General features: G+C 47.2%; 48 non-coding genes across 48 annotated transcripts; 32 read left to right on the forward strand and 16 right to left on the reverse strand.

Moving 5' to 3' along the window:
* Nucleotides 1–625: 625 nt before the first annotated feature.
* trnaf-gaa (transfer RNA phenylalanine (anticodon GAA)) lies at nucleotides 626–698 on the forward strand. Its single transcript has one exon. It is a non-coding gene; the product is annotated as a tRNA-Phe (tRNA).
* A 284-nt stretch (nucleotides 699–982) lies between these two features.
* On the forward strand, nucleotides 983–1,055 carry trnar-ccu (transfer RNA arginine (anticodon CCU)). The gene has a single exon. It is a non-coding gene; the product is annotated as a tRNA-Arg (tRNA).
* A 150-nt stretch (nucleotides 1,056–1,205) lies between these two features.
* Nucleotides 1,206–1,277, reverse strand: trnaa-cgc (transfer RNA alanine (anticodon CGC)). Its single transcript has one exon. It is a non-coding gene; the product is annotated as a tRNA-Ala (tRNA).
* Nucleotides 1,278–2,365: 1,088 nt separating this feature from the next.
* Nucleotides 2,366–2,438, forward strand: trnaf-gaa (transfer RNA phenylalanine (anticodon GAA)). The gene has a single exon. It is a non-coding gene; the product is annotated as a tRNA-Phe (tRNA).
* A 284-nt stretch (nucleotides 2,439–2,722) lies between these two features.
* On the forward strand, nucleotides 2,723–2,799 carry trnar-ccu (transfer RNA arginine (anticodon CCU)). The gene has a single exon. It is a non-coding gene; the product is annotated as a tRNA-Arg (tRNA).
* A 144-nt stretch (nucleotides 2,800–2,943) lies between these two features.
* Nucleotides 2,944–3,015, reverse strand: trnaa-cgc (transfer RNA alanine (anticodon CGC)). Its single transcript has one exon. It is a non-coding gene; the product is annotated as a tRNA-Ala (tRNA).
* A 980-nt stretch (nucleotides 3,016–3,995) lies between these two features.
* Nucleotides 3,996–4,068, forward strand: trnaf-gaa (transfer RNA phenylalanine (anticodon GAA)). Its single transcript has one exon. It is a non-coding gene; the product is annotated as a tRNA-Phe (tRNA).
* Nucleotides 4,069–4,342: 274 nt separating this feature from the next.
* trnar-ccu (transfer RNA arginine (anticodon CCU)) lies at nucleotides 4,343–4,415 on the forward strand. The gene has a single exon. It is a non-coding gene; the product is annotated as a tRNA-Arg (tRNA).
* Nucleotides 4,416–4,564: 149 nt separating this feature from the next.
* On the reverse strand, nucleotides 4,565–4,636 carry trnaa-ugc (transfer RNA alanine (anticodon UGC)). The gene has a single exon. It is a non-coding gene; the product is annotated as a tRNA-Ala (tRNA).
* A 1,088-nt stretch (nucleotides 4,637–5,724) lies between these two features.
* trnaf-gaa (transfer RNA phenylalanine (anticodon GAA)) lies at nucleotides 5,725–5,797 on the forward strand. Its single transcript has one exon. It is a non-coding gene; the product is annotated as a tRNA-Phe (tRNA).
* Nucleotides 5,798–6,086: 289 nt separating this feature from the next.
* On the forward strand, nucleotides 6,087–6,159 carry trnar-ccu (transfer RNA arginine (anticodon CCU)). The gene has a single exon. It is a non-coding gene; the product is annotated as a tRNA-Arg (tRNA).
* A 149-nt stretch (nucleotides 6,160–6,308) lies between these two features.
* Nucleotides 6,309–6,380, reverse strand: trnaa-ugc (transfer RNA alanine (anticodon UGC)). Its single transcript has one exon. It is a non-coding gene; the product is annotated as a tRNA-Ala (tRNA).
* A 1,088-nt stretch (nucleotides 6,381–7,468) lies between these two features.
* On the forward strand, nucleotides 7,469–7,541 carry trnaf-gaa (transfer RNA phenylalanine (anticodon GAA)). The gene has a single exon. It is a non-coding gene; the product is annotated as a tRNA-Phe (tRNA).
* Nucleotides 7,542–7,824: 283 nt separating this feature from the next.
* Nucleotides 7,825–7,897, forward strand: trnar-ccu (transfer RNA arginine (anticodon CCU)). The gene has a single exon. It is a non-coding gene; the product is annotated as a tRNA-Arg (tRNA).
* A 150-nt stretch (nucleotides 7,898–8,047) lies between these two features.
* On the reverse strand, nucleotides 8,048–8,119 carry trnaa-ugc (transfer RNA alanine (anticodon UGC)). The gene has a single exon. It is a non-coding gene; the product is annotated as a tRNA-Ala (tRNA).
* Nucleotides 8,120–9,099: 980 nt separating this feature from the next.
* trnaf-gaa (transfer RNA phenylalanine (anticodon GAA)) lies at nucleotides 9,100–9,172 on the forward strand. The gene has a single exon. It is a non-coding gene; the product is annotated as a tRNA-Phe (tRNA).
* Nucleotides 9,173–9,456: 284 nt separating this feature from the next.
* On the forward strand, nucleotides 9,457–9,533 carry trnar-ccu (transfer RNA arginine (anticodon CCU)). Its single transcript has one exon. It is a non-coding gene; the product is annotated as a tRNA-Arg (tRNA).
* A 144-nt stretch (nucleotides 9,534–9,677) lies between these two features.
* On the reverse strand, nucleotides 9,678–9,749 carry trnaa-ugc (transfer RNA alanine (anticodon UGC)). Its single transcript has one exon. It is a non-coding gene; the product is annotated as a tRNA-Ala (tRNA).
* Nucleotides 9,750–10,729: 980 nt separating this feature from the next.
* trnaf-gaa (transfer RNA phenylalanine (anticodon GAA)) lies at nucleotides 10,730–10,802 on the forward strand. Its single transcript has one exon. It is a non-coding gene; the product is annotated as a tRNA-Phe (tRNA).
* A 283-nt stretch (nucleotides 10,803–11,085) lies between these two features.
* trnar-ccu (transfer RNA arginine (anticodon CCU)) lies at nucleotides 11,086–11,158 on the forward strand. Its single transcript has one exon. It is a non-coding gene; the product is annotated as a tRNA-Arg (tRNA).
* Nucleotides 11,159–11,308: 150 nt separating this feature from the next.
* trnaa-cgc (transfer RNA alanine (anticodon CGC)) lies at nucleotides 11,309–11,380 on the reverse strand. The gene has a single exon. It is a non-coding gene; the product is annotated as a tRNA-Ala (tRNA).
* A 1,412-nt stretch (nucleotides 11,381–12,792) lies between these two features.
* trnaf-gaa (transfer RNA phenylalanine (anticodon GAA)) lies at nucleotides 12,793–12,865 on the forward strand. The gene has a single exon. It is a non-coding gene; the product is annotated as a tRNA-Phe (tRNA).
* Nucleotides 12,866–13,152: 287 nt separating this feature from the next.
* On the forward strand, nucleotides 13,153–13,225 carry trnar-ccu (transfer RNA arginine (anticodon CCU)). The gene has a single exon. It is a non-coding gene; the product is annotated as a tRNA-Arg (tRNA).
* Nucleotides 13,226–13,374: 149 nt separating this feature from the next.
* On the reverse strand, nucleotides 13,375–13,446 carry trnaa-ugc (transfer RNA alanine (anticodon UGC)). The gene has a single exon. It is a non-coding gene; the product is annotated as a tRNA-Ala (tRNA).
* Nucleotides 13,447–14,318: 872 nt separating this feature from the next.
* Nucleotides 14,319–14,391, forward strand: trnaf-gaa (transfer RNA phenylalanine (anticodon GAA)). The gene has a single exon. It is a non-coding gene; the product is annotated as a tRNA-Phe (tRNA).
* A 283-nt stretch (nucleotides 14,392–14,674) lies between these two features.
* trnar-ccu (transfer RNA arginine (anticodon CCU)) lies at nucleotides 14,675–14,747 on the forward strand. Its single transcript has one exon. It is a non-coding gene; the product is annotated as a tRNA-Arg (tRNA).
* A 150-nt stretch (nucleotides 14,748–14,897) lies between these two features.
* Nucleotides 14,898–14,969, reverse strand: trnaa-cgc (transfer RNA alanine (anticodon CGC)). The gene has a single exon. It is a non-coding gene; the product is annotated as a tRNA-Ala (tRNA).
* A 1,088-nt stretch (nucleotides 14,970–16,057) lies between these two features.
* On the forward strand, nucleotides 16,058–16,130 carry trnaf-gaa (transfer RNA phenylalanine (anticodon GAA)). Its single transcript has one exon. It is a non-coding gene; the product is annotated as a tRNA-Phe (tRNA).
* A 283-nt stretch (nucleotides 16,131–16,413) lies between these two features.
* trnar-ccu (transfer RNA arginine (anticodon CCU)) lies at nucleotides 16,414–16,486 on the forward strand. The gene has a single exon. It is a non-coding gene; the product is annotated as a tRNA-Arg (tRNA).
* A 150-nt stretch (nucleotides 16,487–16,636) lies between these two features.
* trnaa-cgc (transfer RNA alanine (anticodon CGC)) lies at nucleotides 16,637–16,708 on the reverse strand. The gene has a single exon. It is a non-coding gene; the product is annotated as a tRNA-Ala (tRNA).
* A 1,088-nt stretch (nucleotides 16,709–17,796) lies between these two features.
* On the forward strand, nucleotides 17,797–17,869 carry trnaf-gaa (transfer RNA phenylalanine (anticodon GAA)). Its single transcript has one exon. It is a non-coding gene; the product is annotated as a tRNA-Phe (tRNA).
* Nucleotides 17,870–18,157: 288 nt separating this feature from the next.
* On the forward strand, nucleotides 18,158–18,230 carry trnar-ccu (transfer RNA arginine (anticodon CCU)). Its single transcript has one exon. It is a non-coding gene; the product is annotated as a tRNA-Arg (tRNA).
* A 149-nt stretch (nucleotides 18,231–18,379) lies between these two features.
* Nucleotides 18,380–18,451, reverse strand: trnat-cgu (transfer RNA threonine (anticodon CGU)). Its single transcript has one exon. It is a non-coding gene; the product is annotated as a tRNA-Thr (tRNA).
* Nucleotides 18,452–19,431: 980 nt separating this feature from the next.
* Nucleotides 19,432–19,504, forward strand: trnaf-gaa (transfer RNA phenylalanine (anticodon GAA)). Its single transcript has one exon. It is a non-coding gene; the product is annotated as a tRNA-Phe (tRNA).
* Nucleotides 19,505–19,788: 284 nt separating this feature from the next.
* Nucleotides 19,789–19,865, forward strand: trnar-ccu (transfer RNA arginine (anticodon CCU)). Its single transcript has one exon. It is a non-coding gene; the product is annotated as a tRNA-Arg (tRNA).
* Nucleotides 19,866–20,009: 144 nt separating this feature from the next.
* Nucleotides 20,010–20,081, reverse strand: trnaa-cgc (transfer RNA alanine (anticodon CGC)). Its single transcript has one exon. It is a non-coding gene; the product is annotated as a tRNA-Ala (tRNA).
* Nucleotides 20,082–21,169: 1,088 nt separating this feature from the next.
* Nucleotides 21,170–21,242, forward strand: trnaf-gaa (transfer RNA phenylalanine (anticodon GAA)). The gene has a single exon. It is a non-coding gene; the product is annotated as a tRNA-Phe (tRNA).
* Nucleotides 21,243–21,530: 288 nt separating this feature from the next.
* Nucleotides 21,531–21,603, forward strand: trnar-ccu (transfer RNA arginine (anticodon CCU)). Its single transcript has one exon. It is a non-coding gene; the product is annotated as a tRNA-Arg (tRNA).
* A 149-nt stretch (nucleotides 21,604–21,752) lies between these two features.
* trnaa-ugc (transfer RNA alanine (anticodon UGC)) lies at nucleotides 21,753–21,824 on the reverse strand. The gene has a single exon. It is a non-coding gene; the product is annotated as a tRNA-Ala (tRNA).
* A 1,088-nt stretch (nucleotides 21,825–22,912) lies between these two features.
* Nucleotides 22,913–22,985, forward strand: trnaf-gaa (transfer RNA phenylalanine (anticodon GAA)). The gene has a single exon. It is a non-coding gene; the product is annotated as a tRNA-Phe (tRNA).
* A 283-nt stretch (nucleotides 22,986–23,268) lies between these two features.
* trnar-ccu (transfer RNA arginine (anticodon CCU)) lies at nucleotides 23,269–23,341 on the forward strand. The gene has a single exon. It is a non-coding gene; the product is annotated as a tRNA-Arg (tRNA).
* Nucleotides 23,342–23,491: 150 nt separating this feature from the next.
* On the reverse strand, nucleotides 23,492–23,563 carry trnaa-cgc (transfer RNA alanine (anticodon CGC)). The gene has a single exon. It is a non-coding gene; the product is annotated as a tRNA-Ala (tRNA).
* Nucleotides 23,564–24,867: 1,304 nt separating this feature from the next.
* trnaf-gaa (transfer RNA phenylalanine (anticodon GAA)) lies at nucleotides 24,868–24,940 on the forward strand. Its single transcript has one exon. It is a non-coding gene; the product is annotated as a tRNA-Phe (tRNA).
* A 283-nt stretch (nucleotides 24,941–25,223) lies between these two features.
* trnar-ccu (transfer RNA arginine (anticodon CCU)) lies at nucleotides 25,224–25,296 on the forward strand. The gene has a single exon. It is a non-coding gene; the product is annotated as a tRNA-Arg (tRNA).
* A 150-nt stretch (nucleotides 25,297–25,446) lies between these two features.
* trnaa-ugc (transfer RNA alanine (anticodon UGC)) lies at nucleotides 25,447–25,518 on the reverse strand. The gene has a single exon. It is a non-coding gene; the product is annotated as a tRNA-Ala (tRNA).
* An 872-nt stretch (nucleotides 25,519–26,390) lies between these two features.
* Nucleotides 26,391–26,463, forward strand: trnaf-gaa (transfer RNA phenylalanine (anticodon GAA)). The gene has a single exon. It is a non-coding gene; the product is annotated as a tRNA-Phe (tRNA).
* Nucleotides 26,464–26,750: 287 nt separating this feature from the next.
* Nucleotides 26,751–26,823, forward strand: trnar-ccu (transfer RNA arginine (anticodon CCU)). The gene has a single exon. It is a non-coding gene; the product is annotated as a tRNA-Arg (tRNA).
* Nucleotides 26,824–26,972: 149 nt separating this feature from the next.
* trnaa-ugc (transfer RNA alanine (anticodon UGC)) lies at nucleotides 26,973–27,044 on the reverse strand. The gene has a single exon. It is a non-coding gene; the product is annotated as a tRNA-Ala (tRNA).
* Nucleotides 27,045–27,844: the final 800 nt, after the last annotated feature.

Below are 27,844 nucleotides of genomic sequence, written 5' to 3' on the forward strand. Positions count from 1 at the left end.
ATGGGCAAGGAGAAGGAGAAAGAAGCTACAGTGCGCTGGACAATGGATGACACGTAACGCAAGCAACAGTTTCTCCCAGAAACAGCGTGAGAGCGCATCCACTGTGAATAGTGAAGGAGAAGACGACATTGCAGCGACGCACATGGGTGCGTCATTTTCACTTCTCGGGATCAAGTCATAGACCGCCTGTTGCCAACAATCACACTGTCAGGGCCAGGTGTGATACATAGAAGTTACACGCACTAACGCCGAGCTACAGCCTCTACTATGCTGAGTGTTGCTTCGAGGGTACAGGGACTAAAGAATGACATGTTGAAGTCAATTAATCAAAGACTAAATACATGTGCATTGATGTGTTTCTTGCAACATTGATTGTCAGCTCCATGTCAGCACAGTCCTCAACTCGTGTTGTCCTTGTCGGCAGAACAGGTGTGAGTGTGTTCCTGGGTGGTAAAAGATCCCTTGGCAGAAGTGGGATTCCATCCCAAGCATCCAGTGAAGACTGCGAGCTGAAAGCAGCGCCTCAGACCACTCAGCCATCCTGACTTGTGCGGCTGTGTTTAAATGGAGTCAATCCCGACGTAATCGAAAACAGTGGATATCACAATGGATGTGGTTGTATTTGGCCGAAATAGCTCAGTTGGGAGAGCGTTAGACTGAAGATCTAAAGGTCCCTGGATCAATCCCGGGTTTCGGCATTTCACGACGAGTATGTTCAGAAAGCACAAAGAGCCCATGTACTGCACACGTGTGCGTTTCTATTTTGCAGCTAGAGTGCACTGTGCTCCGATTCAAAGGTAATTGATTCAAAGCCCTTTTGCAAATACAACTCTAGGCGAAATCAACGACAGGCTCCTTGTTCACTTTACACTGCAGGCTGTGCAATGACTCCTGCAACGGGACAATTCCTGTAACTATTCACTTCATTGCACTGTTTCGTGCTTTTTTTTTTTTTTTTCATGTTCAGAAACTACCTGACTGAGCCCCAGTGGCCTAATGGATAAGGCACTGGCCTCCTAAGCCAGGGATTGTGGGTTAGAGTCCCATCTGGGGTGATGCCTGCCTTGTTTCTGCACACAATTGGTAATTCTCTGTGGGCTCTTGTCGTTTTTTTCCTTCTGCTCATATCCTATTCACGAATTGCATCTGGGAAAGTTGGGAACTGCGCCGATTGAACCGGGAAACATAGACATTAAAAGATATCCTGGAGATGCCGAGGATTGATCTCGGGACCTCATACATGCGAAGCATGCGCTCTACCACTGAGCTACATCCCCACCACCAGCATGTGTTTCCTTCAACAGCAAACAAACAATGCAACACAGAAAGAAAAGAGTTGCACTGTCATTCCTTGAGTCTCAAAGCATGCTACGACGCTGTTCCTAGCGTAACCCAATGGCACACAACACCAACAAGTAAACAATGCAACACAGAATGAAAAGAGTTGCACTGTCGTTCCTTGAGTCTCAAAGCATGCTACGACGCTGTTCCTAGCGTTGCCCAACGGCACACAACACCAACAAGTAAACAATGCAACACAGAAAGAAAAGAGTTGCACTGTCGTTCCTTGAGTCTCAAAGCATGCTACGACGCTGTTCCTAGCGTTGCCCAACGGCACACAACACCAACATGTAAACAATGCAACACAGAAAGAAAAGAGTTGCACTGTCGTTCCTTGAGTCTCAAAGCATGCTACGACGCTGTTCCTAGCGTTGCCCAACGGTACAATATGTGGATGACATGGGCAAGGAGAAGGAGAAAGAAGCTACAGTGCGCTGGACAATGGATGACACGTAACGCAAGCAACAGTTTCTCCCAGAAACAGCGTGAGAGCGCATCCACTGTGAATAGTGAAGGAGAAGACGACATTGCAGCGACGCACATGGGTGCGTCATTTTCACTTCTCGGGATCAAGTCATAGACCGCCTGTTGCCAACAATCACACTGTCAGGGCCAGGTGTGATACATAGAAGTTACACGCACTAACGCCGAGCTACAGCCTCTACTATGCTGAGTGTTGCTTCGAGGGTACAGGGACTAAAGAATGACATGTTGAAGTCAATTAATCAAAGACTAAATACATGTGCATTGATGTGTTTCTTGCAACATTGATTGTCAGCTCCATGTCAGCACAGTCCTCAACTCGTGTTGTCCTTGTCGGCAGAACAGGTGTGAGTGTGTTCCTGGGTGGTAAAAGATCCCTTGGCAGAAGTGGGATTCCATCCCAAGCATCCAGTGAAGACTGCGAGCTGAAAGCAGCGCCTCAGACCACTCAGCCATCCTGACTTGTGCGGCTGTGTTTAAATGGAGTCAATCCCGACGTAATCGAAAACAGTGGATATCACAATGGATGTGGTTGTATTTGGCCGAAATAGCTCAGTTGGGAGAGCGTTAGACTGAAGATCTAAAGGTCCCTGGATCAATCCCGGGTTTCGGCATTTCACGAGGAGTATGTTCAGAAAGCACAAAGAGCCCATGTACTGCACACGTGTGCGTTTCTATTTTGCAGCTAGAGTGCACTGTGCTCCGATTCAAAGGTAATTGATTCAAAGCCCTTTTGCAAATACAACTCTAGGCGAAATCAACGACAGGCTCCTTGTTCACTTTACACTGCAGGCTGTGCAATGACTCCTGCAACGGGACAATTCCTGTAACTATTCACTTCATTGCACTGTTTCGTGCTTTTTTTTTTTTTTTTCATGTTCAGAAACTACCTGACTGAGCCCCAGTGGCCTAATGGATAAGGCACTGGCCTCCTAAGCCAGGGATTGTGGGTTCGAGTCCCACCTGGGTGATGCCTGCCTTGTTTCTGAACACAATTGGTAATTCTCTGTGGGCTCTTGTCGTTTTTTCCTTCTGCTCATATCCTATTCACGAATTGCATCTGGGAAACTTGGGAACTGCGCCGATTGAACCGGGAAACATAGACATTAAAAGATATCCTGGAGATGCCGAGGATTGATCTCGGGACCTCATACATGCGAAGCATGCGCTCTACCACTGAGCTACATCCCCACCACCTGCATGTGTTTCCTTCAACAGCAAACAAACAATGCAACACAGAAAGAAAAGAGTTGCACTGTCATTCCTTGAGTCTCAAAGCATGCTACGACGCTGTTCCTAGCGTAACCCAATGGCACACAACACCAACAAGTAAACAATGCAACACAGAACGAAAAGAGTTGCACTGTCGTTCCTTGAGTCTGAAAGCATGCTACGACGCTGTTCCTAGCGTTGCCCAACGGCACACAACACCAACAAGTAAACAATGCAACACAGAAAGAAAAGAGTTGCACTGTCGTTCCTTGAGTCTCAAAGCATGCTACGACGCTGTTCCTAGCGTTGCCCAACGGTACAATATGTGGATGACATGGGCAAGGAGAAGGAGAAAGAAGCTACAGTGCGCTGGACAATGGATGACACGTAACGCAAGCAACAGTTTCTCCCAGAAACAGCGTGTGAGCGCATCCACTGTGAATAGTGAAGGAGAAGACGACATTGCAGCGACGCACATGGGTGCGTCATTTTCACTTCTCGGGATCAAGTCATAGACCGCCTGTTGCCAAAAATCACACTGTCAGGGCCAGGTGTGATACATAGAAGTTACACGCACTAACGCCGAGCTACAGCCTCTACTATGCTGAGTGTTGCTTCGAGGGTACAGGGACTAAAGAATGACATGTTGAAGTCAATTAATCAAAGACTAAATACATGTGCATTGATGTGTTTCTTGCAACATTGATTGTCAGCTCCATGTCAGCACAGTCCTCAACTCGTGTTGTCCTTGTCGGCAGAACAGGTGTGAGTGTGTTCCTGGGTGGTAAAAGATCCCTTGGCAGAAGTGGGATTCCATCCCAAGCATCCAGTGAAGACTGCGAGCTGAAAGCAGCGCCTCAGACCACTCAGCCATCCTGACTTGTGCGGCTGTGTTTAAATGGAGTCAATCCCGACGTAATCGAAAACAGTGGATATCTCAATGGATGTGGTTGTATTTGGCCGAAATAGCTCAGTTGGGAGAGCGTTAGACTGAAGATCTAAAGGTCCCTGGTTCAATCCCGGGTTTCGGCATTTCACGAGGAGTATGTTCAAAGAGCCCATGTACTGCACACGTGTGCGTTTCTATTTTGCAGCTAGAGTGCACTGTGCTCCAATTCAAAGGTAATTGATTCAAAGCCCTTTTGCAAATACAACTCTAGGCGAAATCAATGACAGGCTCATTGTTCACTTTACACTGCAGGCTGTGCAATGACTCCTGCAACGGGACAATTCCTGTAACTATTCACTTCATTGCACTGTTTCGTGCTTTTTTTTTTTTTTTCATGTTCAGAAACTACCTGACTGAGCCCCAGTGGCCTAATGGATAAGGCACTGGCCTCCTAAGCCAGGGATTGTGGGTTCAAGTCCCATCTGGGGTGATGCCTGCCTTGTTTCTGAACACAATTGGTAATTCTCTGTGGGCTCTTGTCGTTTTTTCCTTCTGCTCATATCCTATTCACGAATTGCATCTGGGAAAGTTGGGAACTGCGCCGATTGAACCGGGAAACATAGACATTAAAAGATATCCTGGAGATGCCGAGGATTGATCTCGGGACCTCATACATGCAAAGCATGCGCTCTACCACTGAGCTACATCCCCACCACCAGCATGTGTTTCCTTCAACAGCAAACAAACAATGCAACACAGAAAGAAAAGAGTTGCACTGTCATTCCTTGAGTCTCAAAGCATGCTACGACGCTGTTCCTAGCGTAACCCAATGGCACACAACACCAACAAGTAAACAATGCAACACAGAAAGAAAAGAGTTGCACTGTCATTCCTTGAGTCTCAAAGCATGCTACGACGCTGTTCCTAGCGTTGCCCAACGGCACACAACACCAACAAGTAAACAATGCAACACAGAAAGAAAAGAGTTGCACTGTCGTTCCTTGAGTCTCAAAGCATGCTACGACGCTGTTCCTAGCGTTGCCCAACGGCACACAACACCAACAAGTAAACAATGCAACACAGAACGAAAAGAGTTGCACTGTCGTTCCTTGAGTCTCAAAGCATGCTACGACGCTGTTCCTAGCGTTGCCCAACGGTACAATATGTGGATGACATGGGCAAGGAGAAGGAGAAAGAAGCTACAGTGCGCTGGACAATGGATGACACGTAACGCAAGCAACAGTTTCTCCCAGAAACAGCGTGTGAGCGCATCCACTGTGAATAGTGAAGGAGAAGACGACATTGCAGCGACGCACATGGGTGCGTCATTTTCACTTCTCGGGATCAAGTCATAGACCGCCTGTTGCCAAAAATCACACTGTCAGGGCCAGGTGTGATACATAGAAGTTACACGCACTAACGCCGAGCTACAGCCTCTACTATGCTGAGTGTTGCTTCGAGGGTACAGGGACTAAAGAATGACATGTTGAAGTCAATTAATCAAAGACTAAATACATGTGCATTGATGTGTTTCTTGCAACATTGATTGTCAGCTCCATGTCAGCACAGTCCTCAACTCGTGTTGTCCTTGTCGGCAGAACAGGTGTGAGTGTGTTCCTGGGTGGTAAAAGATCCCTTGGCAGAAGTGGGATTCCATCCCAAGCATCCAGTGAAGACTGCGAGCTGAAAGCAGCGCCTCAGACCACTCAGCCATCCTGACTTGTGCGGCTGTGTTTAAATGGAGTCAATCCCGACGTAATCGAAAACAGTGGATATCACAATGGATGTGGTTGTATTTGGCCGAAATAGCTCAGTTGGGAGAGCGTTAGACTGAAGATCTAAAGGTCCCTGGATCAATCCCGGGTTTCGGCATTTCACGAGGAGTATGTTCAGAAAGCACAAAGAGCCCATGTACTGCACACGTGTGCGTTTCTATTTTGCAGCTAGAGTGCACTGTGCTCCGATTCAAAGGTAATTGATTCAAAGCCCTTTTGCAAATACAACTCTAGGCGAAATCAACGACAGGCTCCTTGTTCACTTTACACTGCAGGCTGTGCAATGACTCCTGCAACGGGACAATTCCTGTAACTATTCACTTCATTGCACTGTTTCGTGCTTTTTTTTTTTTTTTTTTTTTCATGTTCAGAAACTACCTGACTGAGCCCCAGTGGCCTAATTGATAAGGCACTGGCCTCCTAAGCCAGGGATTGTGGGTTCGAGTCCCATCTGGGGTGATGCCTGCCTTGTTTCTGAACACAATTGGTAATTCTCTGTGGGCTCTTGTCGTTTTTTCCTTCTGCTCATATCCTATTCACGAATTGCATCTGGGAAAGTTGGGAACTGCGCCGATTGAACCGGGAAACATAGACATTAAAAGATATCCTGGAGATGCCGAGGATTGATCTCGGGACCTCATACATGCAAAGCATGCGCTCTACCACTGAGCTACATCCCCACCACCAGCATGTGTTTCCTTCAACAGCAAACAAACAATGCAACACAGAAAGAAAAGAGTTGCACTGTCATTCCTTGAGTCTCAAAGCATGCTACGACGCTGTTCCTAGCGTAACCCAATGGCACACAACACCAACAAGTAAACAATGCAACACAGAAAGAAAAGAGTTGCACTGTCATTCCTTGAGTCTCAAAGCATGCTACGACGCTGTTCCTAGCGTTGCCCAACGGCACACAACACCAACAAGTAAACAATGCAACACAGAAAGAAAAGAGTTGCACTGTCATTCCTTGAGTCTCAAAGCATGCTACGACGCTGTTCCTAGCGTTGCCCAACGGCACACAACACCAACAAGTAAACAATGCAACACAGAAAGAAAAGAGTTGCACTGTCGTTCCTTGAGTCTCAAAGCATGCTACGACGCTGTTCCTAGCGTTGCCCAACGGTACAATATGTGGATGACATGGGCAAGGAGAAGGAGAAAGAAGCTACAGTGCGCTGGACAATGGATGACACGTAACGCAAGCAACAGTTTCTCCCAGAAACAGCGTGTGAGCGCATCCACTGTGAATAGTGAAGGAGAAGACGACATTGCAGCGACGCACATGGGTGCGTCATTTTCACTTCTCGGGATCAAGTCATAGACCGCCTGTTGCCAAAAATCACACTGTCAGGGCCAGGTGTGATACATAGAAGTTACACGCACTAACGCCGAGCTACAGCCTCTACTATGCTGAGTGTTGCTTCGAGGGTACAGGGACTAAAGAATGACATGTTGAAGTCAATTAATCAAAGACTAAATACATGTGCATTGATGTGTTTCTTGCAACATTGATTGTCAGCTCCATGTCAGCACAGTCCTCAACTCGTGTTGTCCTTGTCGGCAGAACAGGTGTGAGTGTGTTCCTGGGTGGTAAAAGATCCCTTGGCAGAAGTGGGATTCCATCCCAAGCATCCAGTGAAGACTGCGAGCTGAAAGCAGCGCCTCAGACCACTCAGCCATCCTGACTTGTGCGGCTGTGTTTAAATGGAGTCAATCCCGACGTAATCGAAAACAGTGGATATCACAATGGATGTGGTTGTATTTGGCCGAAATAGCTCAGTTGGGAGAGCGTTAGACTGAAGATCTAAAGGTCCCTGGTTCAATCCCGGGTTTCGGCATTTCACGAGGAGTATGTTCAGAAAGCACAAAGAGCCCATGTACTGCACACGTGTGCGTTTCTATTTTGCAGCTAGAGTGCACTGTGCTCCGATTCAAAGGTAATTGATTCAAAGCCCTTTTGCAAATACAACTCTAGGCGAAATCAACGACAGGCTCCTTGTTCACTTTACACTGCAGGCTGTGCAATGACTCCTGCAACGGGACAATTCCTGTAACTATTCACTTCATTGCACTGTTTCGTGCTTTTTTTTTTTTTTTCATGTTCAGAAACTACCTGACTGAGCCCCAGTGGCCTAATGGATAAGGCACTGGCCTCCTAAGCCAGGGATTGTGGGTTCGAGTCCCATCTGGGGTGATGCCTGCCTTGTTTCTGCACACAATTGGTAATTCTCTGTGGGCTCTTGTCGTTTTTTTCCTTCTGCTCATATCCTATTCACGAATTGCATCTGCGAAAGTTGGGAATTGAGCAGATTGAACCGGGAAACATAGACATTAAAAGATATCCTGGAGATGCCGAGGATTGATCTCGGGACCTCATACATGCAAAGCATGCGCTCTACCACTGAGCTACATCCCCACCACCAGCATGTGTTTCCTTCAACAGCAAACAAACAATCCAACAGAGAAAGAAAAGAGTTGCACTGTCGTTCCTTGAGTCTCAAAGCATGCTACGACGCTGTTCCTAGCGTTGCCCAACGGCACACAACACCAACAAGTAAACAATGCAACACAGAAAGAAAAGAGTTGCACTGTCGTTCCTTGAGTCTCAAAGCATGCTACGACGCTGTTCCTAGCGTTGCCCAACGGCACACAACACCAACAAGTAAACAATGCAACACAGAACGAAAAGAGTTGCACTGTCGTTCCTTGAGTCTCAAAGCATGCTACGACGCTGTTCCTAGCGTTGCCCAACGGTACAATATGTGGATGACATGGGCAAGGAGAAGGAGAAAGAATCTACTGTGCGCTGGACAATGGATGACACGTAACGCAAGGAACAGTTTCTCCCAGAAACAGCGTGTGAGAGCATCCACTGTGAATAGTGAAGGAGAAGACGACATTGCAGCGACGCACATGGGTGCGTCATTTTCACTTCTCGGGATCAAGTCATAGACCGCCTGTTGCCAACAATCACACTGTCAGGGCCAGGTGTGATACATAGAAGTTACACGCACTAACGCCGAGCTACAGCCTCTACTATGCTGAGTGTTGCTTCGAGGGTACAGGGACTAAAGAATGACATGTTGAAGTCAATTAATCAAAGACTAAATACATGTGCATTGATGTGTTTCTTGCAACATTGATTGTCAGCTCCATGTCAGCACAGTCCTCAACTCGTGTTGTCCTTGTCGGCAGAACAGGTGTGAGTGTGTTCCTGGGTGGTAAAAGATCCCTTGGCAGAAGTGGGATTCCATCCCAAGCATCCAGTGAAGACTGCGAGCTGAAAGCAGCGCCTCAGACCACTCAGCCATCCTGACTTGTGCGGCTGTGTTTAAATGGAGTCAATCCCGACGTAATCGAAAACAGTGGATATCACAATGGATGTGGTTGTATTTGGCCGAAATAGCTCAGTTGGGAGAGCGTTAGACTGAAGATCTAAAGGTCCCTGGATCAATCCCGGGTTTCGGCATTTCACGAGGAGTATGTTCAGAAAGCACAAAGAGCCCATGTACTGCACACGTGTGCGTTTCTATTTTGCAGCTAGAGTGCACTGTGCTCCGATTCAAAGGTAATTGATTCAAAGCCCTTTTGCAAATACAACTCTAGGCGAAATCAACGACAGGCTCCTTGTTCACTTTACACTGCAGGCTGTGCAATGACTCCTGCAACGGGACAATTCCTGTAACTATTCACTTCATTGCACTGTTTCGTGCTTTTTTTTTTTTTTTTCATGTTCAGAAACTACCTGACTGAGCCCCAGTGGCCTAATGGATAAGGCACTGGCCTCCTAAGCCAGGGATTGTGGGTTCGAGTCCCACCTGGGTGATGCCTGCCTTGTTTCTGAACACAATTGGTAATTCTCTGTGGGCTCTTGTCGTTTTTTCCTTCTGCTCATATCCTATTCACGAATTGCATCTGGGAAAGTTGGGAACTGCGCCGATTGAACCGGGAAACATAGACATTAAAAGATATCCTAGAGATGCCGAGGATTGATCTCGGGACCTCATACATGCAAAGCATGCGCTCTACCACTGAGCTACATCCCCACCACCAGCATGTGTTTCCTTCAACAGCAAACAAACAATGCAACACAGAAAGAAAAGAGTTGCACTGTCATTCCTTGAGTCTCAAAGCATGCTACGACGCTGTTCCTAGCGTAACCCAATGGCACACAACACCAACAAGTAAACAATGCAACACAGAAAGAAAAGAGTTGCACTGTCATTCCTTGAGTCTCAAAGCATGCTACGACGCTGTTCCTAGCGTTGCCCAACGGCACACAACACCAACAAGTAAACAATGCAACACAGAAAGAAAAGAGTTGCACTGTCGTTCCTTGAGTCTCAAAGCATGCTACGACGCTGTTCCTAGCGTTGCCCAACGGTACAATATGTGGATGACATGGGCAAGGAGAAGGAGAAAGAAGCTACAGTGCGCTGGACAATGGATGACACGTAACGCAAGCAACAGTTTCTCCCAGAAACAGCGTGTGAGCGCATCCACTGTGAATAGTGAAGGAGAAGACGACATTGCAGCGACGCACATGGGTGCGTCATTTTCACTTCTCGGGATCAAGTCATAGACCGCCTGTTGCCAAAAATCACACTGTCAGGGCCAGGTGTGATACATAGAAGTTACACGCACTAACGCCGAGCTACAGCCTCTACTATGCTGAGTGTTGCTTCGAGGGTACAGGGACTAAAGAATGACATGTTGAAGTCAATTAATCAAAGACTAAATACATGTGCATTGATGTGTTTCTTGCAACATTGATTGTCAGCTCCATGTCAGCACAGTCCTCAACTCGTGTTGTCCTTGTCGGCAGAACAGGTGTGAGTGTGTTCCTGGGTGGTAAAAGATCCCTTGGCAGAAGTGGGATTCCATCCCAAGCATCCAGTGAAGACTGCGAGCTGAAAGCAGCGCCTCAGACCACTCAGCCATCCTGACTTGTGCGGCTGTGTTTAAATGGAGTCAATCCCGACGTAATCGAAAACAGTGGATATCACAATGGATGTGGTTGTATTTGGCCGAAATAGCTCAGTTGGGAGAGCGTTAGACTGAAGATCTAAAGGTCCCTGGTTCAATCCCGGGTTTCGGCATTTCACGAGGAGTATGTTCAGAAAGCACAAAGAGCCCATGTACTGCACACGTGTGCGTTTCTATTTTGCAGCTAGAGTGCACTGTGCTCCGATTCAAAGGTAATTGATTCAAAGCCCTTTTGCAAATACAACTCTAGGCGAAATCAACGACAGGCTCCTTGTTCACTTTACACTGCAGGCTGTGCAATGACTCCTGCAACGGGACAATTCCTGTAACTATTCACTTCATTGCACTGTTTCGTGCTTTTTTTTTTTTTTTCATGTTCAGAAACTACCTGACTGAGCCCCAGTGGCCTAATGGATAAGGCACTGGCCTCCTAAGCCAGGGATTGTGGGTTCGAGTCCCATCTGGGGTGATGCCTGCCTTGTTTCTGCACACAATTGGTAATTCTCTGTGGGCTCTTGTCGTTTTTTTCCTTCTGCTCATATCCTATTCACGAATTGCATCTGGGAAAGTTGGGAACTGCGCCGATTGAACCGGGAAACATAGACATTAAAAGATATCCTGGAGATGCCGAGGATTGATCTCGGGACCTCATACATGCGAAGCATGCGCTCTACCACTGAGCTACATCCCCACCACCAGCATGTGTTTCCTTCAACAGCAAACAAACAATGCAACACAGAAAGAAAAGAGTTGCACTGTCATTCCTTGAGTCTCAAAGCATGCTACGACGCTGTTCCTAGCGTAACCCAATGGCACACAACACCAACAAGTAAACAATGCAACACAGAACGAAAAGAGTTGCACTGTCGTTCCTTGAGTCTCAAAGCATGCTACGACGCTGTTCCTAGCGTTGCCCAACGGCACACAACACCAACAAGTAAACAATGCAACACAGACAGAAAAGAGTTGCACTGTCGTTCCTTGAGTCTCAAAGCATGCTACGACGCTGTTCCTAGCGTTGCCCAACGGCACACAACACCAACATGTAAACAATGCAACACAGAAAGAAAAGAGTTGCACTGTCGTTCCTTGAGTCTCAAAGCATGCTACGACGCTGTTCCTAGCGTTGCCCAACGGCACACAACACCAACAAGTAAACAATGCAACACAGAAAGAAAAGAGTTGCACTGTCGTTCCTTGAGTCTCAAAGCATGCTACGACGCTGTTCCTAGCGTTGCCCAACGGCACACAACACCAACAAGTAAACAATGCAACACAGAAAGAAAAGAGTTGCACTGTCGTTCCTTGAGTCTCAAAGCATGCTACGACGCTGTTCCTAGCGTTGCCCTACGGCACACAACACCAACAGGTAAACAATGCAACACAGAAAGAAAAGAGTTGCACTGTCGTTCCTTGAGTCTCAAAGCATGCTACGACGCTGTTCCTAGCGTTGCCCAACGGTACAATATGTGGATGACATGGGCAAGGAGAAGGAGAAAGAAGCTACTGTGCGCTGGACAATGGATGACACGTAACGCAAGCAACAGTTTCTCCCAGAAACAGCGTGTGAGCGCATCCACTGTGAATAGTGAAGGAGAAGACGACATTGCAGCGACGCACATGGGTGCGTCATTTTCACTTCTCGGGATCAAGTCATAGACCGCCTGTTGCCAAAAATCACACTGTCAGGGCCAGGTGTGATACATAGAAGTTACACGCACTAACGCCGAGCTACAGCCTCTACTATGCTGAGTGTTGCTTCGAGGGTACAGGGACTAAAGAATGACATGTTGAAGTCAATTAATCAAAGACTAAATACATGTGCATTGATGTGTTTCTTGCAACATTGATTGTCAGCTCCATGTCAGCACAGTCCTCAACTCGTGTTGTCCTTGTCGGCAGAACAGGTGTGAGTGTGTTCCTGGGTGGTAAAAGATCCCTTGGCAGAAGTGGGATTCCATCCCAAGCATCCAGTGAAGACTGCGAGCTGAAAGCAGCGCCTCAGACCACTCAGCCATCCTGACTTGTGCGGCTGTGTTTAAATGGAGTCAATCCCGACGTAATCGAAAACAGTGGATATCACAATGGATGTGGTTGTATTTGGCCGAAATAGCTCAGTTGGGAGAGCGTTAGACTGAAGATCTAAAGGTCCCTGGTTCAATCCCGGGTTTCGGCATTTCACGATGAGTATGTTCAGAAAGCACAAAGAGCCCATGTACTGCACACGTGTGCGTTTCTATTTTGCAGCTAGAGTGCACTGTGCTCCGATTCAAAGGTAATTGATTCAAAGCCCTTTTGCAAATACAACTCTAGGCGAAATCAACGACAGGCTCCTTGTTCACTTTACACTGCAGGCTGTGCAATGACTCCTGCAACGGGACAATTCCTGTAACTATTCACTTCATTGCACTGTTTCGTGCATTTTTTTTTTTTTTTTTTCATGTTCAGAAACTACCTGACTGAGCCCCAGTGGCCTAATGGATAAGGCACTGGCCTCCTAAGCCAGGGATTGTGGGTTCGAGTCCCATCTGGGGTGATGCCTGCCTTGTTTCTGCACACAATTGGTAATTCTCTGTGGGCTCTTGTCGTTTTTTCCTTCTGCTCATATCCTATTCACGAATTGCATCTGGGAAACTTGGGAATTGAGCCGATTGAACCGGGAAACATAGACATTAAAAGATATCCTGGAGATGCCGAGGATTGATGTCGGGACCTCATACATGCAAAGCATGCGCTCTACCACTGAGCTACATCCCCACCACCTGCATGTGTTTCCTTCAACAGCAAACAAACAATGCAACACAGAAAGAAAAGAGTTGCACTGTCATTCCTTGAGTCTCAAAGCATGCTACGACGCTGTTCCTAGCGTTGCCCAACGGCACACAACACCAACAAGTAAACAATGCAACACAGAAAGAAAAGAGTTGCACTGTCGTTCCTTGAGTCTCAAAGCATGCTACGACGCTGTTCCTAGCGTTGCCCAACGGTACAATATGTGGATGACATGGGCAAGGAGAAGGAGAAAGAAGCTACAGTGCGCTGGACAATGGATGACACGTAACGCAAGCAACAGTTTCTCCCAGAAACAGCGTGTGAGCGCATCCACTGTGAATAGTGAAGGAGAAGACGACATTGCAGCGACGCACATGGGTGCGTCATTTTCACTTCTCGGGATCAAGTCATAGACCGCCTGTTGCCAAAAATCACACTGTCAGGGCCAGGTGTGATACATAGAAGTTACACGCACTAACGCCGAGCTACAGCCTCTACTATGCTGAGTGTTGCTTCGAGGGTACAGGGACTAAAGAATGACATGTTGAAGTCAATTAATCAAAGACTAAATACATGTGCATTGATGTGTTTCTTGCAACATTGATTGTCAGCTCCATGTCAGCACAGTCCTCAACTCGTGTTGTCCTTGTCGGCAGAACAGGTGTGAGTGTGTTCCTGGGTGGTAAAAGATCCCTTGGCAGAAGTGGGATTCCATCCCAAGCATCCAGTGAAGACTGCGAGCTGAAAGCAGCGCCTCAGACCACTCAGCCATCCTGACTTGTGCGGCTGTGTTTAAATGGAGTCAATCCCGACGTAATCGAAAACAGTGGATATCACAATGGATGTGGTTGTATTTGGCCGAAATAGCTCAGTTGGGAGAGCGTTAGACTGAAGATCTAAAGGTCCCTGGTTCAATCCCGGGTTTCGGCATTTCACGAGGAGTATGTTCAGAAAGCACAAAGAGCCCATGTACTGCACACGTGTGCGTTTCTATTTTGCAGCTAGAGTGCACTGTGCTCCGATTCAAAGGTAATTGATTCAAAGCCCTTTTGCAAATACAACTCTAGGCGAAATCAACGACAGGCTCCTTGTTCACTTTACACTGCAGGCTGTGCAATGACTCCTGCAACGGGACAATTCCTGTAACTATTCACTTCATTGCACTGTTTCGTGCTTTTTTTTTTTTTTTCATGTTCAGAAACTACCTGACTGAGCCCCAGTGGCCTAATGGATAAGGCACTGGCCTCCTAAGCCAGGGATTGTGGGTTAGAGTCCCATCTGGGGTGATGCCTGCCTTGTTTCTGCACACAATTGGTAATTCTCTGTGGGCTCTTGTCGTTTTTTTCCTTCTGCTCATATCCTATTCACGAATTGCATCTGGGAAAGTTGGGAACTGCGCCGATTGAACCGGGAAACATAGACATTAAAAGATATCCTGGAGATGCCGAGGATTGATCTCGGGACCTCATACATGCGAAGCATGCGCTCTACCACTGAGCTACATCCCCACCACCAGCATGTGTTTCCTTCAACAGCAAACAAACAATGCAACACAGAAAGAAAAGAGTTGCACTGTCATTCCTTGAGTCTCAAAGCATGCTACGACGCTGTTCCTAGCGTAACCCAATGGCACACAACACCAACAAGTAAACAATGCAACACAGAACGAAAAGAGTTGCACTGTCGTTCCTTGAGTCTCAAAGCATGCTACGACGCTGTTCCTAGCGTTGCCCAACGGCACACAACACCAACAAGTAAACAATGCAACACAGAAAGAAAAGAGTTGCACTGTCGTTCCTTGAGTCTCAAAGCATGCTACGACGCTGTTCCTAGCGTTGCCCAACGGCACACAACACCAACAAGTAAACAATGCAACACAGAAAGAAAAGAGTTGCACTGTCGTTCCTTGAGTCTCAAAGCATGCTACGACGCTGTTCCTAGCGTTGCCCAACGGTACAATATGTGGATGACATGGGCAAGGAGAAGGAGAAAGAAGCTACAGTGCGCTGGACAATGGATGACACGTAACGCAAGCAACAGTTTCTCCCAGAAACAGCGTGAGAGCGCATCCACTGTGAATAGTGAAGGAGAAGACGACATTGCAGCGACGCACATGGGTGCGTCATTTTCACTTCTCGGGATCAAGTCATAGACCGCCTGTTGCCAAAAATCACACTGTCAGGGCCAGGTGTGATACATAGAAGTTACACGCACTAACGCCGAGCTACAGCCTCTACTATGCTGAGTGTTGCTTCGAGGGTACAGGGACTAAAGAATGACATGTTGAAGTCAATTAATCAAAGACTAAATACATGTGCATTGATGTGTTTCTTGCAACATTGATTGTCAGCTCCATGTCAGCACAGTCCTCAACTCGTGTTGTCCTTGTCGGCAGAACAGGTGTGAGTGTGTTCCTGGGTGGTAAAAGATCCCTTGGCAGAAGTGGGATTCCATCCCAAGCATCCAGTGAAGACTGCGAGCTGAAAGCAGCGCCTCAGACCACTCAGCCATCCTGACTTGTGCGGCTGTGTTTAAATGGAGTCAATCCCGACGTAATCGAAAACAGTGGATATCACAATGGATGTGGTTGTATTTGGCCGAAATAGCTCAGTTGGGAGAGCGTTAGACTGAAGATCTAAAGGTCCCTGGTTCAATCCCGGGTTTCGGCATTTCACGAGGAGTATGTTCAGAAAGCACAAAGAGCCCATGTACTGCACACGTGTGCGTTTCTATTTTGCAGCTAGAGTGCACTGTGCTCCGATTCAAAGGTAATTGATTCAAAGCCCTTTTGCAAATACAACTCTAGGCGAAATCAACGACAGGCTCCTTGTTCACTTTACACTGCAGGCTGTGCAATGACTCCTGCAACGGGACAATTCCTGTAACTATTCACTTCATTGCACTGTTTCGTGCATTTTTTTTTTTTTTCATGTTCAGAAACTACCTGACTGAGCCCCAGTGGCCTAATGGATAAGGCACTGGCCTCCTAAGCCAGGGATTGTGGGTTAGAGTCCCATCTGGGGTGATGCCTGCCTTGTTTCTGCACACAATTGGTAATTCTCTGTGGGCTCTTGTCGTTTTTTTCCTTCTGCTCATATCCTATTCACGAATTGCATCTGGGAAAGTTGGGAACTGCGCCGATTGAACCGGGAAACATAGACATTAAAAGATATCCTGGAGATGCCGAGGATTGATCTCGGGACCTCATACATGCGAAGCATGCGCTCTACCACTGAGCTACATCCCCACCACCAGCATGTGTTTCCTTCAACAGCAAACAAACAATGCAACACAGAAAGAAAAGAGTTGCACTGTCATTCCTTGAGTCTCAAAGCATGCTACGACGCTGTTCCTAGCGTAACCCAATGGCACACAACACCAACAAGTAAACAATGCAACACAGAACGAAAAGAGTTGCACTGTCGTTCCTTGAGTCTCAAAGCATGCTACGACGCTGTTCCTAGCGTTGCCCAACGGCACACAACACCAACAAGTAAACAATGCAACACAGAAAGAAAAGAGTTGCACTGTCGTTCCTTGAGTCTCAAAGCATGCTACGACGCTGTTCCTAGCGTTGCCCAACGGCACACAACACCAACAAGTAAACAATGCAACACAGAAAGAAAAGAGTTGCACTGTCGTTCCTTGAGTCTCAAAGCATGCTACGACGCTGTTCCTAGCGTTGCCCAACGGTACAATATGTGGATGACATGGGCAAGGAGAAGGAGAAAGAAGCTACAGTGCGCTGGACAATGGATGACACGTAACGCAAGCAACAGTTTCTCCCAGAAACAGCGTGAGAGCGCATCCACTGTGAATAGTGAAGGAGAAGACGACATTGCAGCGACGCACATGGGTGCGTCATTTTCACTTCTCGGGATCAAGTCATAGACCGCCTGTTGCCAAAAATCACACTGTCAGGGCCAGGTGTGATACATAGAAGTTACACGCACTAACGCCGAGCTACAGCCTCTACTATGCTGAGTGTTGCTTCGAGGGTACAGGGACTAAAGAATGACATGTTGAAGTCAATTAATCAAAGACTAAATACATGTGCATTGATGTGTTTCTTGCAACATTGATTGTCAGCTCCATGTCAGCACAGTCCTCAACTCGTGTTGTCCTTGTCGGCAGAACAGGTGTGAGTGTGTTCCTGGGTGGTAAAAGATCCCTTGGCAGAAGTGGGATTCCATCCCAAGCATCCAGTGAAGACTGCGAGCTGAAAGCAGCGCCTCAGACCACTCAGCCATCCTGACTTGTGCGGCTGTGTTTAAATGGAGTCAATCCCGACGTAATCGAAAACAGTGGATATCACAATGGATGTGGTTGTATTTGGCCGAAATAGCTCAGTTGGGAGAGCGTTAGACTGAAGATCTAAAGGTCCCTGGTTCAATCCCGGGTTTCGGCATTTCACGACGAGTATGTTCAGAAAGCACAAAGAGCCCATGTACTGCACACGTGTGCGTTTCTATTTTGCAGCTAGAGTGCACTGTGCTCCGATTCAAAGGTAATTGATTCAAAGCCCTTTTGCAAATACAACTCTAGGCGAAATCAACGACAGGCTCCTTGTTCACTTTACACTGCAGGCTGTGCAATGACTCCTGCAACGGGACAATTCCTGTAACTATTCACTTCATTGCACTGTTTCGTGCATTTTTTTTTTTTTTTTTTTCATGTTCAGAAACTACCTGACTGAGCCCCAGTGGCCTAATGGATAAGGCACTGGCCTCCTAAGCCAGGGATTGTGGGTTCGAGTCCCATCTGGGGTGATGCCTGCCTTGTTTCTGAACACAATTGGTAATTCTCTGTGGGCTCTTGTCGTTTTTTCCTTCTGCTCATATCCTATTCACGAATTGCATCTGGGAAAGTTGGGAACTGCGCCGATTGAACCGGGAAACATAGACATTAAAAGATATCCTGGAGATGCCGAGGATTGATCTCGGGACCTCATACATACGAAGCATGCGCTCTACCACTGAGCTACATCCCCACCACCTGCATGTGTTTCCTTCTACAGCAAACAAACAATGCAACACAGAAAGAAAAGAGTTGCACTGTCATTCCTTGAGTCTCAAAGCATGCTACGACGCTGTTCCTAGCGTAACCCAATGGCACACAACACCAACAAGTAAACAATGCAACACAGAAAGAAAAGAGTTGCACTGTCGTTCCTTGAGTCTGAAAGCATGCTACGACGCTGTTCCTAGCGTTGCCCAACGGCACACAACACCAACAAGTAAACAATGCAACACAGAAAGAAAAGAGTTGCACTGTCGTTCCTTGAGTCTCAAAGCATGCTACGACGCTGTTCCTAGCGTTGCCCAACGGTACAATATGTGGATGACATGGGCAAGGAGAAGGAGAAAGAAGCTACAGTGCGCTGGACAATGGATGACACGTAACGCAAGCAACAGTTTCTCCCAGAAACAGCGTGTGAGCGCATCCACTGTGAATAGTGAAGGAGAAGACGACATTGCAGCGACGCACATGGGTGCGTCATTTTCACTTCTCGGGATCAAGTCATAGACCGCCTGTTGCCAAAAATCACACTGTCAGGGCCAGGTGTGATACATAGAAGTTACACGCACTAACGCCGAGCTACAGCCTCTACTATGCTGAGTGTTGCTTCGAGGGTACAGGGACTAAAGAATGACATGTTGAAGTCAATTAATCAAAGACTAAATACATGTGCATTGATGTGTTTCTTGCAACATTGATTGTCAGCTCCATGTCAGCACAGTCCTCAACTCGTGTTGTCCTTGTCGGCAGAACAGGTGTGAGTGTGTTCCTGGGTGGTAAAAGATCCCTTGGCAGAAGTGGGATTCCATCCCAAGCATCCAGTGAAGACTGCGAGCTGAAAGCAGCGCCTCAGACCACTCAGCCATCCTGACTTGTGCGGCTGTGTTTAAATGGAGTCAATCCCGACGTAATCGAAAACAGTGGATATCACAATGGATGTGGTTGTATTTGGCCGAAATAGCTCAGTTGGGAGAGCGTTAGACTGAAGATCTAAAGGTCCCTGGATCAATCCCGGGTTTCGGCATTTCACGAGGAGTATGTTCAGAAAGCACAAAGAGCCCATGTACTGCACACGTGTGCGTTTCTATTTTGCAGCTAGAGTGCACTGTGCTCCGATTCAAAGGTAATTGATTCAAAGCCCTTTTGCAAATACAACTCTAGGCGAAATCAACGACAGGCTCCTTGTTCACTTTACACTGCAGGCTGTGCAATGACTCCTGCAACGGGACAATTCCTGTAACTATTCACTTCATTGCACTGTTTCGTGCTTTTTTTTTTTTTTTTCATGTTCAGAAACTACCTGACTGAGCCCCAGTGGCCTAATGGATAAGGCACTGGCCTCCTAAGCCAGGGATTGTGGGTTCGAGTCCCACCTGGGTGATGCCTGCCTTGTTTCTGAACACAATTGGTAATTCTCTGTGGGCTCTTGTCGTTTTTTCCTTCTGCTCATATCCTATTCACGAATTGCATCTGGGAAACTTGGGAACTGCGCCGATTGAACCGGGAAACATAGACATTAAAAGATATCCTGGAGATGCCGAGGATTGATCTCGGGACCTCATACATGCGAAGCATGCGCTCTACCACTGAGCTACATCCCCACCACCTGCATGTGTTTCCTTCAACAGCAAACAAACAATGCAACACAGAAAGAAAAGAGTTGCACTGTCATTCCTTGAGTCTCAAAGCATGCTACGACGCTGTTCCTAGCGTAACCCAATGGCACACAACACCAACAAGTAAACAATGCAACACAGAACGAAAAGAGTTGCACTGTCGTTCCTTGAGTCTGAAAGCATGCTACGACGCTGTTCCTAGCGTTGCCCAACGGCACACAACACCAACAAGTAAACAATGCAACACAGAAAGAAAAGAGTTGCACTGTCGTTCCTTGAGTCTCAAAGCATGCTACGACGCTGTTCCTAGCGTTGCCCAACGGCACACAACACCAACAAGTAAACAATGCAACACAGAACGAAAAGAGTTGCACTGTCGTTCCTTGAGTCTCAAAGCATGCTACGACGCTGTTCCTAGCGTTGCCCAACGGTACAATATGTGGATGACATGGGCAAGGAGAAGGAGAAAGAAGCTACAGTGCGCTGGACAATGGATGACACGTAACGCAAGCAACAGTTTCTCCCAGAAACAGCGTGTGAGCGCATCCACTGTGAATAGTGAAGGAGAAGACGACATTGCAGCGACGCACATGGGTGCGTCATTTTCACTTCTCGGGATCAAGTCATAGACCGCCTGTTGCCAAAAATCACACTGTCAGGGCCAGGTGTGATACATAGAAGTTACACGCACTAACGCCGAGCTACAGCCTCTACTATGCTGAGTGTTGCTTCGAGGGTACAGGGACTAAAGAATGACATGTTGAAGTCAATTAATCAAAGACTAAATACATGTGCATTGATGTGTTTCTTGCAACATTGATTGTCAGCTCCATGTCAGCACAGTCCTCAACTCGTGTTGTCCTTGTCGGCAGAACAGGTGTGAGTGTGTTCCTGGGTGGTAAAAGATCCCTTGGCAGAAGTGGGATTCCATCCCAAGCATCCAGTGAAGACTGCGAGCTGAAAGCAGCGCCTCAGACCACTCAGCCATCCTGACTTGTGCGGCTGTGTTTAAATGGAGTCAATCCCGACGTAATCGAAAACAGTGGATATCACAATGGATGTGGTTGTATTTGGCCGAAATAGCTCAGTTGGGAGAGCGTTAGACTGAAGATCTAAAGGTCCCTGGATCAATCCCGGGTTTCGGCATTTCACGAGGAGTATGTTCAGAAAGCACAAAGAGCCCATGTACTGCACACGTGTGCGTTTCTATTTTGCAGCTAGAGTGCACTGTGCTCCGATTCAAAGGTAATTGATTCAAAGCCCTTTTGCAAATACAACTCTAGGCGAAATCAACGACAGGCTCCTTGTTCACTTTACACTGCAGGCTGTGCAATGACTCCTGCAACGGGACAATTCCTGTAACTATTCACTTCATTGCACTGTTTCGTGCTTTTTTTTTTTTTTTTTTTTCATGTTCAGAAACTACCTGACTGAGCCCCAGTGGCCTAATTGATAAGGCACTGGCCTCCTAAGCCAGGGATTGTGGGTTCGAGTCCCATCTGGGGTGATGCCTGCCTTGTTTCTGAACACAATTGGTAATTCTCTGTGGGCTCCTGTCGTTTTTTCCTTCTGCTCATATCCTATTCACGAATTGCATCTGGGAAAGTTGGGAACTGCGCCGATTGAACCGGGAAACATAGACATTAAAAGATATCCTGGAGATGCCGAGGATTGATCTCGGGACCTCATACATGCAAAGCATGCGCTCTACCACTGAGCTACATCCCCACCACCAGCATGTGTTTCCTTCAACAGCAAACAAACAATGCAACACAGAAAGAAAAGAGTTGCACTGTCATTCCTTGAGTCTCAAAGCATGCTACGACGCTGTTCCTAGCGTAATCCAATGGCACACAACACCAACAAGTAAACAATGCAACACAGAAAGAAAAGAGTTGCACTGTCATTCCTTGAGTCTCAAAGCATGCTACGACGCTGTTCCTAGCGTTGCCCAACGGCACACAACACCAACAAGTAAACAATGCAACACAGAAAGAAAAGAGTTGCACTGTCATTCCTTGAGTCTCAAAGCATGCTACGACGCTGTTCCTAGCGTTGCCCAACGGCACACAACACCAACAAGTAAACAATGCAACACAGAAAGAAAAGAGTTGCACTGTCGTTCCTTGAGTCTCAAAGCATGCTACGACGCTGTTCCTAGCGTTGCCCAACGGTACAATATGTGGATGACATGGGCAAGGAGAAGGAGAAAGAAGCTACAGTGCGCTGGACAATGGATGACACGTAACGCAAGCAACAGTTTCTCCCAGAAACAGCGTGTGAGCGCATCCACTGTGAATAGTGAAGGAGAAGACGACATTGCAGCGACGCACATGGGTGCGTCATTTTCACTTCTCGGGATCAAGTCATAGACCGCCTGTTGCCAAAAATCACACTGTCAGGGCCAGGTGTGATACATAGAAGTTACACGCACTAACGCCGAGCTACAGCCTCTACTATGCTGAGTGTTGCTTCGAGGGTACAGGGACTAAAGAATGACATGTTGAAGTCAATTAATCAAAGACTAAATACATGTGCATTGATGTGTTTCTTGCAACATTGATTGTCAGCTCCATGTCAGCACAGTCCTCAACTCGTGTTGTCCTTGTCGGCAGAACAGGTGTGAGTGTGTTCCTGGGTGGTAAAAGATCCCTTGGCAGAAGTGGGATTCCATCCCAAGCATCCAGTGAAGACTGCGAGCTGAAAGCAGCGCCTCAGACCACTCAGCCATCCTGACTTGTGCGGCTGTGTTTAAATGGAGTCAATCCCGACGTAATCGAAAACAGTGGATATCACAATGGATGTGGTTGTATTTGGCCGAAATAGCTCAGTTGGGAGAGCGTTAGACTGAAGATCTAAAGGTCCCTGGTTCAATCCCGGGTTTCGGCATTTCACGAGGAGTATGTTCAGAAAGCACAAAGAGCCCATGTACTGCACACGTGTGCGTTTCTATTTTGCAGCTAGAGTGCACTGTGCTCCGATTCAAAGGTAATTGATTCAAAGCCCTTTTGCAAATACAACTCTAGGCGAAATCAACGACAGGCTCCTTGTTCACTTTACACTGCAGGCTGTGCAATGACTCCTGCAACGGGACAATTCCTGTAACTATTCACTTCATTGCACTGTTTCGTGCTTTTTTTTTTTTTTTCATGTTCAGAAACTACCTGACTGAGCCCCAGTGGCCTAATGGATAAGGCACTGGCCTCCTAAGCCAGGGATTGTGGGTTAGAGTCCCATCTGGGGTGATGCCTGCCTTGTTTCTGCACACAATTGGTAATTCTCTGTGGGCTCTTGTCGTTTTTTTCCTTCTGCTCATATCCTATTCACGAATTGCATCTGGGAAAGTTGGGAACTGCGCCGATTGAACCGGGAAACATAGACATTAAAAGATATCCTGGAGATGCCGAGGATTGATCTCGGGACCTCATACATGCGAAGCATGCGCTCTACCACTGAGCTACATCCCCACCACCTGCATGTGTTTCCTTCTACAGCAAACAAACAATGCAACACAGAAAGAAAAGAGTTGCACTGTCATTCCTTGAGTCTCAAAGCATGCTACGACGCTGTTCCTAGCGTAACCCAATGGCACACAACACCAACAAGTAAACAATGCAACACAGAAAGAAAAGAGTTGCACTGTCGTTCCTTGAGTCTCAAAGCATGCTACGACGCTGTTCCTAGCGTTGCCCAACGGCACACAACACCAACAAGTAAACAATGCAACACAGAAAGAAAAGAGTTGCACTGTCGTTCCTTGAGTCTCAAAGCATGCTACGACGCTGTTCCTAGCGTTGCCCAACGGCACACAACACCAACAAGTAAACAATGCAACACAGAAAGAAAAGAGTTGCACTGTCGTTCCTTGAGTCTCAAAGCATGCTACGACGCTGTTCCTAGCGTTGCCCAACGGCACACAACACCAACAAGTAAACAATGCAACACAGAAAGAAAAGAGTTGCACTGTCGTTCCTTGAGTCTCAAAGCATGCTACGACGCTGTTCCTAGCGTTGCCCTACGGCACACAACACCAACAGGTAAACAATGCAACACAGAAAGAAAAGAGTTGCACTGTCGTTCCTTGAGTCTCAAAGCATGCTACGACGCTGTTCCTAGCGTTGCCCAACGGTACAATATGTGGATGACATGGGCAAGGAGAAGGAGAAAGAAGCTACTGTGCGCTGGACAATGGATGACACGTAACGCAAGCAACAGTTTCTCCCAGAAACAGCGTGTGAGCGCATCCACTGTGAATAGTGAAGGAGAAGACGACATTGCAGCGACGCACATGGGTGCGTCATTTTCACTTCTCGGGATCAAGTCATAGACCGCCTGTTGCCAAAAATCACACTGTCAGGGCCAGGTGTGATACATAGAAGTTACACGCACTAACGCCGAGCTACAGCCTCTACTATGCTGAGTGTTGCTTCGAGGGTACAGGGACTAAAGAATGACATGTTGAAGTCAATTAATCAAAGACTAAATACATGTGCATTGATGTGTTTCTTGCAACATTGATTGTCAGCTCCATGTCAGCACAGTCCTCAACTCGTGTTGTCCTTGTCGGCAGAACAGGTGTGAGTGTGTTCCTGGGTGGTAAAAGATCCCTTGGCAGAAGTGGGATTCCATCCCAAGCATCCAGTGAAGACTGCGAGCTGAAAGCAGCGCCTCAGACCACTCAGCCATCCTGACTTGTGCGGCTGTGTTTAAATGGAGTCAATCCCGACGTAATCGAAAACAGTGGATATCACAATGGATGTGGTTGTATTTGGCCGAAATAGCTCAGTTGGGAGAGCGTTAGACTGAAGATCTAAAGGTCCCTGGTTCAATCCCGGGTTTCGGCATTTCACGATGAGTATGTTCAGAAAGCACAAAGAGCCCATGTACTGCACACGTGTGCGTTTCTATTTTGCAGCTAGAGTGCACTGTGCTCCGATTCAAAGGTAATTGATTCAAAGCCCTTTTGCAAATACAACTCTAGGCGAAATCAACGACAGGCTCCTTGTTCACTTTACACTGCAGGCTGTGCAATGACTCCTGCAACGGGACAATTCCTGTAACTATTCACTTCATTGCACTGTTTCGTGCATTTTTTTTTTTTTTCATGTTCAGAAACTACCTGACTGAGCCCCAGTGGCCTAATGGATAAGGCACTGGCCTCCTAAGCCAGGGATTGTGGGTTAGAGTCCCATCTGGGGTGATGCCTGCCTTGTTTCTGCACACAATTGGTAATTCTCTGTGGGCTCTTGTCGTTTTTTTCCTTCTGCTCATATCCTATTCACGAATTGCATCTGGGAAAGTTGGGAACTGCGCCGATTGAACCGGGAAACATAGACATTAAAAGATATCCTGGAGATGCCGAGGATTGATGTCGGGACCTCATACATGCAAAGCATGCGCTCTACCACTGAGCTACATCCCCACCACCTGCATGTGTTTCCTTCAACAGCAAACAAACAATGCAACACAGAAAGAAAAGAGTTGCACTGTCATTCCTTGAGTCTCAAAGCATGCTACGACGCTGTTCCTAGCGTTGCCCAACGGCACACAACACCAACAAGTAAACAATGCAACACAGAAAGAAAAGAGTTGCACTGTCGTTCCTTGAGTCTCAAAGCATGCTACGACGCTGTTCCTAGCGTTGCCCAACGGTACAATATGTGGATGACATGGGCAAGGAGAAGGAGAAAGAAGCTACAGTGCGCTGGACAATGGATGACACGTAACGCAAGCAACAGTTTCTCCCAGAAACAGCGTGTGAGCGCATCCACTGTGAATAGTGAAGGAGAAGACGACATTGCAGCGACGCACATGGGTGCGTCATTTTCACTTCTCGGGATCAAGTCATAGACCGCCTGGTGCCAAAAATCACACTGTCAGGGCCAGGTGTGATACATAGAAGTTACACGCACTAACGCCGAGGTACAGCCTCTACTATGCTGAGTGTTGCTTCGAGGGTACAGGGACTAAAGAATGACATGTTGAAGTCAATTAATCAAAGACTAAATACATGTGCATTGATGTGTTTCTTGCAACATTGATTGTCAGCTCCATGTCAGCACAGTCCTCAACTCGTGTTGTCCTTGTCGGCAGAACAGGTGTGAGTGTGTTCCTGGGTGGTAAAAGATCCCTTGGCAGAAGTGGGATTCCATCCCAAGCATCCAGTGAAGACTGCGAGCTGAAAGCAGCGCCTCAGACCACTCAGCCATCCTGACTTGTGCGGCTGTGTTTAAATGGAGTCAATCCCGACGTAATCGAAAACAGTGGATATCACAATGGATGTGGTTGTATTTGGCCGAAATAGCTCAGTTGGGAGAGCGTTAGACTGAAGATCTAAAGGTCCCTGGTTCAATCCCGGGTTTCGGCATTTCACGAGGAGTATGTTCAGAAAGCACAAAGAGCCCATGTACTGCACACGTGTGCGTTTCTATTTTGCAGCTAGAGTGCACTGTGCTCCGATTCAAAGGTAATTGATTCAAAGCCCTTTTGCAAATACAACTCTAGGCGAAATCAACGACAGGCTCCTTGTTCACTTTACACTGCAGGCTGTGCAATGACTCCTGCAACGGGACAATTCCTGTAACTATTCACTTCATTGCACTGTTTCGTGCATTTTTTTTTTTTTTTTTTCATGTTCAGAAACTACCTGACTGAGCCCCAGTGGCCTAATGGATAAGGCACTGGCCTCCTAAGCCAGGGATTGTGGGTTCGAGTCCCATCTGGGGTGATGCCTGCCTTGTTTCTGAACACAATTGGTAATTCTCTGTGGGCTCTTGTCGTTTTTTCCTTCTGCTCATATCCTATTCACGAATTGCATCTGGGAAAGTTGGGAACTGCGCCGATTGAACCGGGAAACATAGACATTAAAAGATATCCTGGAGATGCCGAGGATTGATCTCGGGACCTCATACATGCAAAGCATGCGCTCTACCACTGAGCTACATCCCCACCACCTGCATGTGTTTCCTTCAACAGCAAACAAACAATGCAACACAGAAAGAAAAGAGTTGCACTGTCGTTCCTTGAGTCTCAAAGCATGCTACGACGCTGTTCCTAGCGTAACCCAATGGCACACAACACCAACAAGTAAACAATGCAACACAGAAAGAAAAGAGTTGCACTGTCGTTCCTTGAGTCTCAAAGCATGCTACGACGCTGTTCCTAGCATTGCCCAACGGCACACAACACCAACATGTAAACAATGCAACACAGAAAGAAAAGAGTTGCACTGTCATTCCTTGAGTCTCAAAGCATGCTACGACGCTGTTCCTAGCGTTGCCCAACGGCACACAACACCAACATGTAAACAATGCAACACAGAAAGAAAAGAGTTGCACTGTCGTTCCTTGAGTCTCAAAGCATGCTACGACGCTGTTCCTAGCGTTGCCCAACGGTACAATATGTGGATGACATGGGCAAGGAGAAGGAGAAAGAAGCTACAGTGCGCTGGACAATGGATGACACGTAACGCAAGCAACAGTTTCTCCCAGAAACAGCGTGTGAGCGCATCCACTGTGAATAGTGAAGGAGAAGACGACATTGCAGCGACGCACATGGGTGCGTCATTTTCACTTCTCGGGATCAAGTCATAGACCGCCTGGTGCCAAAAATCACACTGTCAGGGCCAGGTGTGATACATAGAAGTTACACGCACTAACGCCGAGCTACAGCCTCTACTATGCTGAGTGTTGCTTCGAGGGTACAGGGACTAAAGAATGACATGTTGAAGTCAATTAATCAAAGACTAA

Source organism: Amia ocellicauda, chromosome 14 (assembly GCF_036373705.1).
Source record: "Amia ocellicauda isolate fAmiCal2 chromosome 14, fAmiCal2.hap1, whole genome shotgun sequence".
NCBI classification, from domain to species: Eukaryota; Metazoa; Chordata; class Actinopteri; order Amiiformes; family Amiidae; genus Amia; species Amia ocellicauda.